This window comes from Rhinichthys klamathensis, unplaced genomic scaffold (assembly GCF_029890125.1).
Source record: "Rhinichthys klamathensis goyatoka isolate OS25496 unplaced genomic scaffold, OSU_Roscu_1.1 h1tg000005l_1, whole genome shotgun sequence".
Lineage (NCBI taxonomy): Eukaryota > Metazoa > Chordata > Actinopteri > Cypriniformes > Leuciscidae > Rhinichthys > Rhinichthys klamathensis.
The window spans coordinates 3,320,411-3,337,831 of record NW_026606558.1 but is presented as its reverse complement, the minus strand read 5'-3'; positions in this window follow the sequence as shown (position 1 = coordinate 3,337,831).

Here is a 17,421-nt window from a genome sequence, read left to right as displayed (position 1 = left end):
AAGAAGCCTGTCGCAACACGTCCGCCTGATATCACCTCTCTCTGACACCTCCCCATACAGGATGAGACCGCACCGATTTAATGGTTTCAAGCCATATGTTGAAAAGCATTGCGGTGTGTGTGCACCTTGTTGCTAAAATAAATTTAAAAAAGCCTTTTTAGCTATTGCTTTAGGAATTTTAGCATATGTTGGGCCAACGTATGCATCGTGTCTGTGTTCGATGATTGCTTGACCAAACCTTTTGTAAACCTGGAGGAATTTTTTTTTTTTTTTTTTTTTTTTACTTTTTAAGTGATGTCTTCTCTAGTCACCACTAAACATCATTTGGGCATCAGAGCGCATGTGGTCTTGTTTCTCTAGGCTTGCTTTGTATTAGATCAGTGTCCTTTATCTAACATAGCTCTGAAAAGATTTGCCTTTAAAGGGATAACAGTCTGTTTAAAAAGGCTCAGCGACGTGTTTGAAGCTCTAAGTGCAACAGAGGAGGGCCGGAGATTGGCAGTCTTCAGGATGTGTGAAGGAGGAACAGGCGAATTGCTTTCTCTCCTCACCCAAAAGGAGAGTATGTGGCCAAGCTTGATTATCCAAGATGAGAGAAAAGGATTGTTGAGTTCTAAAAATCTCACACCAAAGTTGTCCAGTCTAACATTAGATGTAGCACTAGGATTCTCTCCTCCTTTGTAGTTTTCTCACTCTTATTTTGTGATTGCATGTTTTCACCTAAAAATTGACAATTATGTTTGACAAAAAATAATTGCTTTTTGCATATTGAAAATCTAATATTACGTGCATGATGTTATAAGTCGCCTGCCAACATTTGATGCTATAACCAAAAATATTCCAACATCATCAGTTAGCGCTTTGCCAACTGGCTAATGTTGGACATGCAACATCTGGTTTGTTCAGCATTAATTCATATCAAAGACAAAATAGAATTCATTTAAGTGTGCGATTGATCAATTTGGCAACTATGCTGATGATGTTATGATAGATTTGTTTTAAATGCTTTTTGTCACTCAACACAACCGCTGCCAAAATGTAGCTTCATGATTAGGCCATTGTAAGCTCACTACGCCTAATGAACGCAGCGCTTAGCGCGAGCTAGACTGCTCCGTTTGTGAATCTCTGCGTCGTGACAGCCTGGTAATAACACAGCTGTGGCGTTATGTGACATCTCCAAGCATGGATCCAGGATCTTTGCTCTCCGGGTTTCGGGTGCCACTCAAGCCCTCCCTGTGAAAAGCTGTTTTTCATTTGATGCTCCAGCCGTTGGTTATTGTCAGCATATTCGAGAGGTCCTAAGTCCCGAAATGAGTCCTGTATTATTTTAGACTGGCTTGAATATTGCACTGCGGGAGGCTGAAAATGAGACCTTCCATCAAAAGATTGCCTGCAGCGCGTTCTACTCCGTGCAGCATTCGGGAGGTCTCACACAGAGCGAAAACACACTCTTTGACCACACAATTATATATTTATTATCAACTCCTTTGATGATTTTTTTTTTTGCTTCCATCCACTTCTATTCTTTACCTGATTTTGGTAGCTGAAGTGGACTAGAATTGGAAGAGCTTCTAAGCTGTAGTAAGAATGTGGGCGGCCTTGTGGTTTTGGGCTGTTAAAAGATTAGAGAAAATGCAGACAGCTAGTGCAGGCGGAATCAAGTGAACCGTAAAATAAGGTGTTTTCTCACCTCCCTCGACTCAGGTGCACAGCTCAGACAAGGTTTAAGAATCTTGCAGTGCCTGTTTTATAAATGAATGAACCCGTAGCAGTTGTTCAGCTGCGGACGAATGCCAGATGTGTTCCTAATTCATATTTTCAGTTAGAGTACAGTGATGTTACTGCTGCCTTTAAAAAAAATAAAAATAATTTTTATTATTATAGACCAGCAAGATATTAACCTGGCCCTAGCCAGATGAATTTCGCTCCGCCTAGCTTCACTCACATCCATCTGGAACCGATCCATTGAAATGGCGTTTCAGAAGGCTGGGCCTTATCAAAAATCCTTGCATATGATTGGATAAGCCACTTGTCTGTCATCTTTATCGACGTGCTATTTCAACCACTCACACCGAAGCCAACCCGTGACGCTGAAGAATCCGGTCGGGAGAAGGCACTGATCTATATAACATCGTTTCCACCAACAAAAGCCTTAAGAGCCGTTCTCTGACGTTCTTTTAATGAAACAATATTAGGTAGATTGGACAACACGGATGAAATAGCAGCATCAATGTTAACGCTTGTTTCCTCGATGCGAGCCGCCATTGTTGTCTGAATCAAAACAGTCTCACGGTCGCTTCTCCACTACGTCACATCTATGAAACTCCCGCCCTGCGTCCTGATTGGCTAAACCATAAAGTTGGTTGGGGAAATCACTCTCAATGGAAGAGGTTCCAGATGGATGTGAGTGAAGCTAGGCGGAGCGAAATTCATCTGGCTAGGGCCAGGTTAGCAAGATATAGCAGGAAATAATGGGTAGGTGCCTGATTCGATCTTGTATTGCCCGTACGAGCACCACAGCTCAATATGTTGCGAGCTAACCACATGCCCACAGCTCCGACATCCTGTTTTGAGTTTTGAATGTGAAGTTGTGTAGCCTTTTTGTTTCTGCACTGTCTGTGAACTTAAATTTCGATCACATCATATGTTATATTGAGCTGTGGAAGACTGCTGTGCACAAACATCTCTGTATTATCTGAAATACATCAGAGGTTATTGTAAGGTTTTCTGGGTTGAAATTGATGGATGTACAACAAAACAAATGACAGTGTTTGTTAATTCTACAACACTTGTCTCTTTTAGCAGTAACCAACAAAGGACTTCACCACAGATTTGAGATTTGTATAAAAAATGTTTGTCAAGTCACAAGCCTTGATAAGAACAGAAGAGAAGAATACGTGTAGGAAAAAAATAGCTGCCATATTCCAGAGCTACTCATTTAAATTTCATGAAAATGCCTGTCAGTGCTTTACAATATCCACTGACCTATTGTAAAGGCTAGTTCGAATTGGCTTACGTTAAAGACAGGAGATGCCATTTGCATGGAAAAGTCCTGCTTTCAGCAAGGGAAAAGTCAGACAACAAAACCTCGGACTTAATCAAGGCGACTTCAACTGCCTGCTACCTTTGGGACGGATCCATATCTCTTTTCCCTGGAAGAAATGGTGATGATGGCAGGCAGAAGTGTCCTTTGTGTCTAGTGAAGATATCGAGTGTTTGAAGTGTTAACGCGGATACTAAGCCTCTGGGGCGAGCGGGTGAAGTCTGCATGTCACACTACGGGATGGGACTTGGATCTTTACTTCCCCTCTACTGACCTATGACCATGGCTGGTTTTCAGGGTTGCGCTGGTTCCCAGTCCTCCGAGGCAGTGTCCGCTTTGATCAGATCACAAATTGCAGTGGAAAATATTGTTTCCAAATACTAAAATATGAATTCCACAGAAATTTATATAAATACATTTAAATAAATAAATATAAAAAATCTTTAGCAATTATGTACACACACACACACACACACACACACACACACACACACACACACACACACACACACACACACACGTATATATATATATGTATGTGTGTGTGTGTGTGTGTGTGTATTTTAATGGAAAATGTGAAGACAAATATAATTAAATATCTTGTACATGTACAGTTTAATTATTTATTTTTTTATTGTAAAAGTATTTATGTGTGACATTTTACGTTCCGTATCTTGTGAAACTGAATATCTTGCTTGGACACTCTTCCAAGCACCCTCTGTTTACATGTTCTTTTGTGCCGCTGTTTGTTTAGTGGCCAGACTGACATGATCCATTGAGGCCACACATAAAACATCTTGCCATCTGCACTCCAAGCGTGGTTTTCGGCTGCATTCCCCCATCCTTGCTTTTTCCTGCCTGTGTGCAGCCTGACCCCTCTCTTTCCTTTTCCAGGCTACAGTGGCCCAATGCAAAGAAGCTTTCAAAGGCACTGTCTGCTCAAATCAAGTCAGGGGCCCTTTTTATACTCGGCTCAAAGATCATAGCAAGTCGAAGTCAGGGAGGAGGATGACCCTTCCCTTCAGGCTTGATCGGATCTTGGCCCAGTCAAAGCCGGTAGGGTTGTGTCTCTGTGTGGCCGCGTCTCTACGGGACTGGGCTGTGTGATAGTGGGAATGAAAGAGGGCACCAGCCTGAGCTACAGTATTGCAGTGTCAGGCCCCGTGTCCCTGCGGTCTCTCAGAGCAAACGGGGGAGGCAGAGGACACAGCCAGCGGGGATGCGGGCCCGCAGCCAGACCTACAGACTGTGGCTTGTCATACCAGGGCTGTCCTAGTGCTTTTAGTTCTGAACTTTGGGATCAGGTCAGGCCTGTGATGAAGGGCAGACAAAGATGCAAGGAAACAAAGGACCATGTAGAAAAGCTGAATATTCATTATAACAAGCCTGACATAGTTAAAGACTTCTCGGCAGTTTATTCAAACATTGTATTTAAGCATGATTAGGATTTAGACTGAGTTTTTTGTTTTTAAATAGAGACACCACATAATGTTAATTTGAATCTTTTCTGTTAGTTGAAAAAATACAGTGCTAGCTGTTCTTTTTAAGTGAAACAAAAAGGTTCAGGTTGTAACTAACTGTGGGTCTAAATCAATGTAGTTCAAGATGTTAATGGTACTAAAAAAAACATTAAAAATAACTATTTAAAGATTCCATGTATTTTATAGATTAAAATGAGTCACTAAAATAATTAAATTGGAGACTTCCAGAAGTTTGGGGATTAATTAAATAAAAATAAAAAATGTTTTAGTTTATTTTAAAGCCTTTTTCCTTATTTTATAACATTTTAAGGAACTTGAGACTACCTAGGAGGTTGCATCGGAACTGTGGCGCAATTCGTGTGAATGTGAAAGCAACTCGGGTGCTCATTTGTTCATAAAGTAAAGTAGCATGCACATGCATTTTAGCTGATAATGACGTCATTAGTTCAACAAAACACATTTAAGGGAAGACAGTGGTGATGATTCATCTTGGATATGAGTGAGAGTCAGCGTGCAGAGTAATTGCGCATAGTGAGGGCAATCAGAGTGCTATGAATAGCTAACAATTTACTGTCTCTTCAAGAGTCCGTTTGCAAGCAGAAGAAAGCCGCATTCTGCCGATGCACGTACAGTAAACGCAAGTGTCGTTGCGTAAATGTTTGTGATGACATAAGATGAACTCGAATGCACCAGGGTTTGATTAGAATTACCGGTAAGTAAGTGTGAAACCAGGCCAACGCTGCGGGGGGCGCCGGGAACGATCGCACTCGAATTGGGACGGGACCGCAGTGCAGTGCCCACTGCCCAGTGTGAAAGTCATCTCTTTTGAGGCCCTTTTGGAAGTTTACAGTGGCTCCCTGTTTGAGAACCACTGGTGTAAACAGGTGTAAAACTGAATTAAATTGATTTATTATTGAAATGATGTCATCATTTGGTTTTGGCAATGTATTTCTTTGTCCAAAAAAGTCCCAAAACAACAATTAATTGAATTGATTCCCATCTATGGCCTATTTTTTTTCTGTTACTCCATGTTTTTAATTTCATTTTACTAGCCAGTTACTTTAATTGACTGGCAATGCATTGAAGGTATACATTTTTTTTTCTGAGTGTGTGTGTGTTCCCTGCCAATTAAACCCACGACCTTGACATTGCTAGCGCCACACTTAACTTTGAGGGCATCCTAGCTGCATGGGGTTCGAGCCCAGAGCTTTACTCACTGTGCCACACAACCGTTCTTATTTCAATAAATATAACGTCGTCCAGTACTATTATCATTCAGTCATACCCCATGTTCGGTCGTATTCACCCACGGCTACAGGCATACCATGTATAGATGCAGTAAGACAGTGTAGGACATTGTTGGTTCACACGAGTTTCACTGCTGAGCGCAGGCATTAGTGTGCAGTCTCATACTTCACTGTTGCATAGATTAAGCCCATCAAAGGCGGCTGCCATGCCAGGCTTCTCTTCACTGTAAATTTAGCTGCAGGTTGTGATGGTGGGAGCTAACAGTCCTCATGTTGACACATAGGATTAGTCCCTCTGTGATTTTGACCCTGTCCCTGCTTGACTGCCGCAAAACACACACACACGCTTCCAAACACACACACACATACACAAACATACCCTCGCTCTCACCCGAGATCAGTGCATTCATTAAAGCTAACATATTGCTTAAAGACGGCCTCTCTTTACATAAAGGCATGCAGGTTTTGTGCCGGGCCCAGTGTGTGAGGTAAAGGGCTGAATTTTAAACGTGACAGTGCCTCGCCTTCCCATTGACCCTGCTGAAAAAGCTCAGTGATCTCATTCTCCGCTTCACTAGAATGCTGCTGATTCTCTCCCTAGCTATGTTACCCTTGCTTTAAAGAGAGCCTCTGTAGAAGCTGACAATAGCATATCACTGCAGGCTACTTTTCTCTGTATTCCCTTAAAATAAGAGTAGAGGGAAAATGACTTAATTCATTCGCCTTTGATATGGAGATCCAGGCTGACCTCCTGTTTAAGCGCTTCAAAGAAAGAAATTAACTGCCAGAAAACATAATCCATCTGAATATGTGCAAACTTCAGACTGGCAGGAGGTGCGGTGAGAGGTGCATCGTGCCGCTTTAAGCTCAGGCAATTGCTTGTGAGGACTTGCGAGTTGGTGTTATTGTTGCTAATTTGTTCAAATTCATTGTTGGCTTTTGCAACCTAAAGCTGATCGTATTACACTTGTAGTCATCAGATTCTTTCGGGTATAGAGAATTTGTTGGCTTTACATCTCAATGAGATCATAATGATATGTAGCTTGTATAAACTATTCGATTGAGATTACGTCCAGCGCTGTGGTGATCTTCCTGCCTCTGAAGCCCGTGTCCCAGCAGGGGATGGCGGTAAAGTGATATCGCTAAGCTCCGTTGTGTGTAAACTGACTCTGAATTGTCTTCAGGACTGGAGACCTGAGGTCAGGAAAGGGCAAGGAGGTAACTGCCATGCATGAAGGATGCATTATACCAGCAACTTGCATGGATCAAAGGCTCAGATCAGATGGACTTGAACTGCTATACTGCAGCCGTGTGTGTAAAGTTGCACTTCAGGCTCTCTAGAACAGAGGATGTGAACATCCTGGTCCATGCACTTCCATCCTCTCTGCTGTTTTGGGACAAACAGAGTTAATAGGGTGTGTCTGAGGCATTTGACAACAGTTCTTCGGGGGAATCAGTCGGTCCGGGAAAGAGGATACCTTCAGCTACCGCAGTAGCCGTATACATAACAGCACACACAAAAGACCGTGTTTGACTCCGGCAGGATTTTGCCTCGTTTCCCGCACTGAATGAAAGGAAGATTTAGCGTCAGCTCTTGTATTTTCAGTCGTGGGAATATACTTGTATGAAGCGCTTGGGGAAACGTGGTGTGCCTTTAATGTATATGCCCCGGCGTTTAAAGCTGAAGGGGAAATACCACTTAAAGTGACACCACTCTCACCAGCAATGATAATAATGTGTTGAACATTGTCAGACATCACCGCATAATGCCAGTCAGGTGAGCAAAACTAAGCAGTCAGTGTTTTGAGAGACCCTGGAAAGGTATTTTAGACAATGGTTATTTGTTGCCAACACATTGCTCTTTCGGGAAAAGGAGAAAAAGTCTCACATAGATGTATTTTTTGCGATCACTATCAATAAATCATTAGAGATTCATCAGGATGCTCCGAAGATGATCTTTTATGCACTTAGTGTGTGTGTGCATGTATGGCATGAAATGTGTATATAAATTGACCCTAAACAAAGACTATAATAAAGCATGATTTTAAAATTAATCTGGTTAATTTGTTCCAGCTGTTTTCAACATTGATTGTTATTGTTAAGTTGACAAATTAGTATGTTAGCAAACTAGCTTGTTAAGCTAGCTAAGTTTATACTAATAAAAGTGTTCACATTGAGATTACATGAAAGTTTTAAGTTAAATGTATGAATTGGTGTATTCAAACATTTCAAGTTAAGAACAATTAAAATGTATAAGTACAAAATAAAAATCTGCTAGTTCTGCTTACTTAAACTTTACGTTTACGGATTACGGTGCATTACAGGAGTAAATTGCATTTAAAAATATGCTAAAATGAAAAACAGTTATTTTAAATTAATAATACAGGTAGTTCTATATTTGCTGTATTTTTGATCAAATAAAGACAGACTTGGTGAACATAAAAACATTACCGTTTGAAACTTTGTTCTAAATCAATATTACAAAAAGTATACACTAAACCCCAAAGCACAAATCCCATTTAATTGTTACTCCATTTCAGTATTTCAAATTCTAGCTTTTCATTTGCATAATGTAGACTGATATTAATACTGTAGCTTAACATGATATTCTTAGTGTAGCCAAAATACAGACATTATCCTGAGAGACCCAGGCTTGGGTCAGAGGTGAAAAGTCACCCCATTGTCTAGTCATGTTTCATTCCCCATCACTGTAATGACCTTTAGATGGAGACATCAGTAAATGGAGGACTTGTGATACCTCTGCATTGTCACTGGCAATATGGTGAGATGGTTATCAAAAACGGCCTCTTTTGGCCACCCTTGGCCTCTGACACGGCCCTTGTCATGTGGAGGGACAAATGGTTTCATTTTTGCCCTTTGCAAAATTTAGCTGGAGGACAGGGTGATGAGACCTTCAAAGGATGAGGGCATTGTGTCATTCAGAGGCATTTCAAATGTGTGGATTTATTTTTAAGCTGCCTGTAATTAGTACTATCAGCTGTAGAGAGAAGCAGGAACCATTGGAAAAAAACAACTTTGGTTAGCAGCACTGGTTAGAAAAGATTCTGTAAAGATTGATTTTACTGACCTTTTTGAATACTAAATGCATTTTTTTATATATATCACATACTTTATATCACTTTATAAAATTTAATGAATATATTTTAGCTCTAAAAGATAAGTGAAATTAAAAAAGAATCTCTGACAGACCTGATTCGAATGTGTTTTATTGATTTAAATTTTTATTGATTATTTTTATTGATTTAAATGTAAAAAAAAAAAAAAATTTTAGGATGTCTAATTTACGGCAATAAATAAAGGTGCTAGTTTTTTTTAAAACACTGCGATAAATTGCTGTAAATAAAGCATCTTAGATACATACTGTAGTATAATATGTATTATGTACCTGTTTACATTTAAGAAATGTGACATGCACAATGTTTTTTAAATGAGGATGACTTTTGGTCCATGAAAGCCTTTTACTAATGAAACCACACAGGGAGAGAATCTTTTGGTCATCGTTCTTGCCCAGCAGTTGCCAATTTAAGTCACCTGATCAAAAGCATGTTTACCCTATCGGTGACCTCAAAGGTCATGTAATCAATACATATGATTGAGCGGCCCACTGTGTTTTGACCATTTTAAATTACACCCCCTCATTTTTTATCGAGGCGGGTAGCCTGTGGGAAAGACCAGTGCAGATCTACCATTAGCAACATGCAGTCCCTATGATGTGCCACACATTTTGTGCATTTGTGATTTTGTGTCTTTAGCAACAGAGAAACTCATCCAGTTGGCTAGAATAAATCTAGTGGGACACACATTTTGTATTTGCTTTAGGGTGCTTTATGGTGTTGCTTTTTCTTATTTCTAAAAATGAATACATCTTATTTCTACATTATATACATCTTTAGACTGTTTTTTTCTTTTTCTTTTTGATTGTTTATATAACACACACACACACACACACACACACAGTTGTAAATGTGGTTTACTGGGACTCTTCAGGCGTGATGGTTTTTATACTGTACAAACTTTATATTCTACCCTCTTAGCCCTAAACCTACACATCACAGAAAACTGTTTAAATTTGGCATTTAAAAAAAAAAAAACATTTAGTATGTTTTTTTTAATGTTTTTTTAAGCCATTTGGTTACAAGGACACAGGAAGTTTAAACCATGTTTACGTTGCAAAACCCTACTTATTTGCAAAATGCAAAAAGGCCTACTTATACAAATTTGTGTCTTCATAAACCATACAAGAACACATTTAATTGATATATAATTGGTGTATGTGTGTATATATTTAAAATTTACATATGTACACATGTATGTAAACTCTATCCCCACCCTCCGAAAGGGAAACATATCGAGAGATGGATTAGAGCAGTCAGAAGAGAGAATGATGTGAAATTTCCTCGCACCCTTTTTTGTAAGTAACTTGCAAGGTAAAACACAAAGTGTAGTGTTATAAATCTATACTGATATATATATATATATATAAAATGAAATATGAAAAACTTTACTAGATTTGATATAACTGTAGAAACGTGTCATAGTCTGTAAAAAGGGTCCATGCTTCTATGGCTCGTTTCTGGGGGGTTTTCGCCCATGTTTTGATCTGGAGATTCTGTACTATTTCAGATAATGTGTAATTGCGCCCCCCTACCGTATAACAGTGAAAACATAGATTTCCGGAAAATTTCGTCAATGGCGTTGAAGCGTAGTGTCATAAATTATGGAAAGTTCTGTCGGTGGCAGGGAAAGAGTTGATTATAATGCTAAATATAAATTATACATATATAATGATGTTGCACCAGTGTCACTCTGCATTATATTTGACATACATTGGCTTTCTGAAAGAGGCCCATTCATTCATACGCCACTGTCACACACACACACACACACACACACACACACACACACACACACACACACACACACACACACACACACACACACACACACACTCGCCTAGATGCCATTATAATGATTTTTATCTACTTGAGGCATAACAGTAGGTGCTCCAGTCTTTTCCCTTTCATGCAGCTATAATTACTCTGACCAAGTCAAAACCTCTGTCTTAACCCATTGATGATGCCCCTACATGGCAGTGGGCTGCCATTTAGTACGTCATGGAGAATGCTATCATCACTAGGCTAACCTCATAGTCCCCTGCACTGTACAGGAACCCTGCTAACAGCCAGAATCCCCTGAGTCAGTCTACCTCCTGCCCATTGCTGAGCTCTGCTGTTCCCCTGCACCGCTGCTCCACGTACCCATTAACCACTATTACCAGCTCAGGCCATTTCATGGTCAAAGAGCATTTCAGTGCTAGTGTTTCTCAGGTTCCCTGGGGCTACGAATTCATCCAAGTGTCTTTAAAACACATGTGCATGCTAAAACTATATTCTTCATTTTTTGCACTCTGACTCTGCATGATCAATAGCGTAACTCCAGTATGAACTGCACACTATGTGCTCGTGTACACAGAAGGGGATAAGTTTGCTTCAGCCTAGGATGTTATTCACGGCTCTCAGACATGATCTTCCAGCAGAGCTCAACACGTGGCAAGCCATTTCTTCTATGGCCTATGTGATGTTTGTCATTGTGCCAATTGCAATTGCAATAACCACTAACATGTATTATTTTCAAAATAAAGTTAGTTAAAGTTAGTTATATGATGCACCACAAAATGATGATCGCAATGTGAGTCCTCGTCTCTGGTAAATGCAATTCTAACTATGTGTTGTTTAGGTCTGCTGAGTAGAATTTATTGTCATAAACTAAAAAAAACATTAAAAAAAAATCATTTTCAATACTTGACATAAAATAAACATTAACTAAAACTTAAGACAATATAGATACAAAAAATAATAGGCTACAAATGACAAAAACGCAACAAAATTAATAACACTAACTAAAATTGAAATTAAAACTAAAAACTAAAAAATATAAATGTAAAATCTCATTCAAGTGTTAACAAAAACTATAATAGTATATCAATTATACTAAAATAACACTACTGAGATGTACTGGTAAGAATTATTATCATGACTTATTTATTTGTTTTGCATATTATAAACTCATCCTATATATTATTTATTTATTTCCTACAGAGCCTTGCACATGACATGCAGGGGCAACACATCCTGTGACTTATTTATTTGTTCGCTCATTTGATTTAAATCATAACTCAATTAAAACAAGGGAACGAGTGAGTACAACATGGCCACAATTTAACTAATGTGAGGGAACGAATTAATAGAAATGAATAAGTTGCCTTTTTTATTCTGCATGTCATGGCTCCTTACTTTTTTCCCCTCTTAATTCTGCAACACAGAATTGTTTAGTTGCCTTATGAGGAGTTGGAAGTTGACATGTCCTGTGGTGTGGAACTTTGTCTAAAACCTTTTTTTTTATTGTTTACTGTTTTATAATTTATTATTCATTTTACCATTTGAAAAACATTACAGAATAATTGTACTTTTTAGATTTAAATACAATCAGGGATCATATGACTGGTCTGGAACAGGAATGCCTTTTGAATTAAAAGACTGTAAAGAGCAAATTCAGCAATGTTCCACCTTTCCTGGGCAGGAAATTATATCATGAGACTTTTATTTGCCATATACAGAAAACATTAGTCATTTGTAACCCATTGGTATTCCAGGCCCCTTTAAATAATGATATAAAGGTGTTAAGTGTGTAATGATGTTATGTGAATACTGAAAGCTGATATTTAGGCTTAGGTGGCTTCATAATTGGTTCCAAATGCAAACATTCAGGCTTCTTTTGGACCCTACCCCCAGTTTTTCCTCAGCAAGATTACCCAATCACAAATCAGAACATCTGGAACACCTCAGAAATAAAGTAATCAAAATCAACGTCAAGCTGCTCTATGAAGTTTATTCCCCAGAGTGAGCAATCTGGCTCAAATCCTATAGCAGTTTTCCTTGCTATATGATCATTTATTTCAGCATACATCTGTTATCGGTGAATCAAGCGCTTGGCACAAAAAGTTACGAATTCAGATTGACTGTGCTGTGTGACAGTTTCCTTGCTGGGTTATCATAACCCTGGTTGTCTTCTCTCCCCCCCCCCCCCCCCCCCCCCCTACTGGTGCTGTTCTGCACAGCTAGATATGTTGTAAAAAAAGTTGTAATTGATCGCTGTTATCTCTGAGCTCCTCTCTTTTCCCTTCAGGCAAGTTGTCTCACTCTCCATATTGCTCCTGCCTGAGCTGTCCTATGGTTTATATGCAACTGTGATCTACTCACAGAAGAGAGAAGGGGAGGAAAAAAATAAAACCGCTGGCTGATTGAGGCTGGCATGCCGGTGAAATTCTGTAATTTTTCTGCACTGAGTGATGGAGAGAGAGAGGGAGGCAGTGGCGTGGAGGTTGTGGGTGGGGGGTAAACCCACCCACTGTCAAGATGCACACAAACTTAACAGCCCATGGAGCACTGACAGTCACCACAGCTGTACATTTTACGCTATGTGAAGCCCAATAATTAGCACCCCGGATTTAAGCGAGGGAGAGAGAGAGAGAAAACAGTGCCAAATATGCACACATACATGCTTCCATCCATTATAGTGCTCACCACAGGCTTTCTTCCATGGCTGTACCCCGTCCACAACTCCCTCCCTCACTTAGTCTCTCTCTCTCTCTCTGCAAGGCACTGATTTCATATGATTTGTGTCACTGTTACAGTTGTCAGCTTGAAGCTGTCAGAAAAGAGCCTCGTTCTTCCTGTGCGAATGCAAACATGCCAGTCCTGCCTCGTACGAGACACTTGGATGGCAGTCCAGGAATATCTCAGCATGCGCTTTTCTTCCTCTGTAACCAGACAGCTGTTTGGGTCTGGAAATATATTGTTCAAAGACAATAGTTGAATATTTGATGCCTTGAGATGTGCCTAAACTATAAAGACAGTTTGAAGAGGCTTCCTCGGAGCATTACACATTTTGTAAAAAGGCACGAGTGGAGATTATCCAAAATGCGCTTTTAAGGGAACAAATGATAACACTTTTTTTTTTTCCTCTATGCTATTATCAGTAAAATTCCCAGCACAGCCCCATTGACAGTTGAGTCTTTAAGCAAAGGCGACTGATATATTGCACAATTTTCGAATAAAATGTCAGTCTACGCTTAGATCCATAGACTATCGACGTTGAGGAGGGGCGAAAAAAAAAGAGACTGCTGTTGTGTATTTTGTCCTACAGGCAACTATGGCAGGACGAATCAGTAGGCCTCAGGACAAAACTCGCTGTCACAGGAGATGGAGAGCCCGGCCAAGCACATTGACTGATTGTTAGCATTAGCGACTGTGAGTGTGATTAATATGCTAGCTCCTGCTGTAACTCTCCGGGAAAAAAGAGTGTGAGAGAGAGCGAGGGAGAGGCAGAGCAAGATGCGTGTTGCTTAAAAACTAAACAGAGGTGACTATATATCGCCCTCTATTTTAAAGCCGAGAGTACCTAGACCGGGCATGCGGGCCGCTGAGGCAGAATGAATGGCTGTGTGATTCCAGGTGCGAGTACATTAATTTTTCAAGCCTAAATAAGACTGACTATGTAAGCAGGCCTTAATGAGCTTGTTGTGTGGGTTGTTGAGAGAGACAGAGACTGAGACTTTCAGTGGTGCTCTCACGTAATTGCTACACTATGATGATGTTTTTTTTTTTTTTCAGTTTTCCGAAGCCCCCCAGCATCTGCTTGTTTGTAACAACTCACAATGCCAGTCCCCTGCTAGCACACAATGCTGCTTAAACAGTGAGAGCTGTACTCAGCCACAAGCTGTTGTGCCATTCCGTTGACAATAACTCGGATGCAATAATCCTTGCGGTAATGTATTAAACTTGTTTTAAAATGTAGTTTTAAATGATCTTTAATTATTTTGTAGCGCAGTTCTTAAAACCGGACCCAGACATGTTGAATACCTGTACAAATGAACATATATAAACTTTTGTTTTGGATACCTGATAAACTATTAATAATAAATAAATAAATAATTATGTCCACTAGTCCCATTAAAAATACACGTTATTAAACCACGGGAGATTCTGCAAGAAATTGGGTAGTTGATATGAATTACTTTTGGGAAGCTGACAAGTCCTATGGTGTGGCATCTAAAAATATATTTTTAAAAGCATCCATACATCAATACATTAATAAATATGCTATGCAGATTTTTTTTTAATAATAAAAACGTATTAGTTATTATTAAAATGTATTTTATTATGTATTACTATATGCAGGGCCATGAATTAAACTAAAATAAAATAAAGTAGTATAAAATAAATTTAAATAAACTTGTAAAAACAAAACTTGAAATGGATATCACCCAAAAATAAAGCTCGTCTCATCATTTACGCACCCTCATGTCACCTCAGTCAAAATAATGAATAGCCCTCCTTTTCACACTGTAAAGTGCAATCAATTTGGTTTATTCAAAGTCAAACATGTGCCATATTGTTACATAGATCCGCACAGCTAAGAGCACTGATTCACGGTTGAGTCTGTTCTGCTGAATCATTCATAGAAGTGAACAAAGGCGTTCTTGATGACACCGATTCGTTTGATATTTTTCATCCAGCCAGCTTGTTGTCCCAGCGTCTGTAGTGGGTTCATCTGTGTGCCACCGATCCAAGGTTCAACACCTCCCCAGTCAACCCTACAGAGGAAAGAGGCCTGCCAGAATGAGGAATGATGCTGTGGTGCTGTGATTATTAGGATTAATTGTCTTTTAGTAGTGTGTCAGAGCATGTTGGCCATAAGAGAGGCAGTCACAGATAATGAGGGCCATTGAGGGGGCTTATTGTTTTCTCTTAAACCACACTTCAACAGAGGCATGCCTTAAAAGTCCTGTCAACGCAGCTGAAATTGCACTCCTTCGACTTTGCAGTTAGCACCAAAGAAAAACACGCCTGTGAATATGACGGTGGGCTGTAGAAGTACAGTCACTCTCCAATGTGTAAGTAGTATAGCTGCATAACTTAGGGGATCACTGGTAGTTTATGATGATGCCATATCTATAATGTTGAAACGGCTTTCTGCCGCCCACCCCCCATCCAAACACCTGGCACAGTCATAGGCATGAGATAACGTGACCTCTGCACTTCAGTACGTTCCTCTTGACCTCCTACACGTCATCATCCTTGATTATCTTAACAGCCTGAACCCCTTATGCACTGGGCTTTGATCGCCCATGAAGTCGAATCCTGACAGAGATTCATGAGCGACGTCTTTTGTCTGGGATTGCTCAGGAGGGAATTATAGGGGTTTTACAGTCACGGCTCTTATGCTCCACATGACAGCATGCACCTGGACTTTTTAAACAAACATAAATGAGGAATTTGTATGTATGTATGGACTCATGAGTTACGTTTGTGCTATCTGCAGGCCCTTGCCGTTAGCATGCCACGTATGTGTAACAGTATGTATGATGTTTGCTTATTCTGTGCATTTAATAATATCATAGTTTATATTGATCAAAGCACCAATTTTTGGGTCATTAATGAGACACTTTTTTGTTTGTTTTTTGAGTAGTTTGGCATAATCTTTTATTTCTTCTTAGAAAAAAAAACAGATTTGCTAATTAATATTTGAGAACTTTTGTCTATCCAATCAAATTTTTCTGGCCCTACCAACATATACTGTAGAAGAAAATAAAAACATAAAACAGGAAATTTACACTATCTGATAATTTGACCTTTTTTTTTTTTAAATTTAGTTCAGGTTGTAATTTGTTTTGTAATATTTGTAAAGTATATTGTAAAATGTAATATTAATGAATGAATAATTCATTATTTGTACTTGTTACCTTAACAATTTTATTAATTTATTTTAAATAATGACACTTGTAATTTTTAATTTATTTGATTAGGCTATATATTTTTTTTATAAAACTCTTTTTTTAATGGAATTAATTAACTTTTCTTGTATACTGTAATACTATATACTCTATCATTCAAAGGTTTGGGGTCAGTAAGAATTATCATTTAAAAATAAATGAAAGATTTATTTATTTATTGTAATAAAAAAACCCAGCAAAAATGCATAAAATTGACCAAAAAAAGCTATTTAAAAAAAGCTGTTCTTTTGAACTTTGTATCAAAGACTGCTGAAAATAAGGTAATATGGTTTCCAAAAATATTCATCACAACTGTTTTCAAAATTGATAATTATAAATGTTTCTTGAGAATTAAATCAGCATATTAGAAGGATTTCTGAAGGATTTTGTGATACTGAAGAGTAATGATGCTGAAAATTTAGCTTTGCCATAGGAATAAATTACACTTTAAAATATATTAAAATAGAACTTCACAAGAAATAGAATTTCACAATATTACTGTTTTTGCAAGATCCCAAAATTTTAAACCGCATTGTATTTTAAAAACCAACACAAAAACAAATTCACTGAGAACTAAATTTCTAGGAACTTAGAAGATTTGTTTTAAACTTTTTTTTAAAAAGGTTTAGATTAAAAGTTTTCTATTTGTGTAACATGGATTTTCTTACAGTACATGTCCTGACCCTTTTAAGTGAAGCTGTTTAGTAGCAGTTTAGAACCTTGTTCTCAAAGGCAAATGGACATTTTCTGAGGAAAGTTGCAAATAGATGCTTCACTGCAAACAAAGCATCCAAA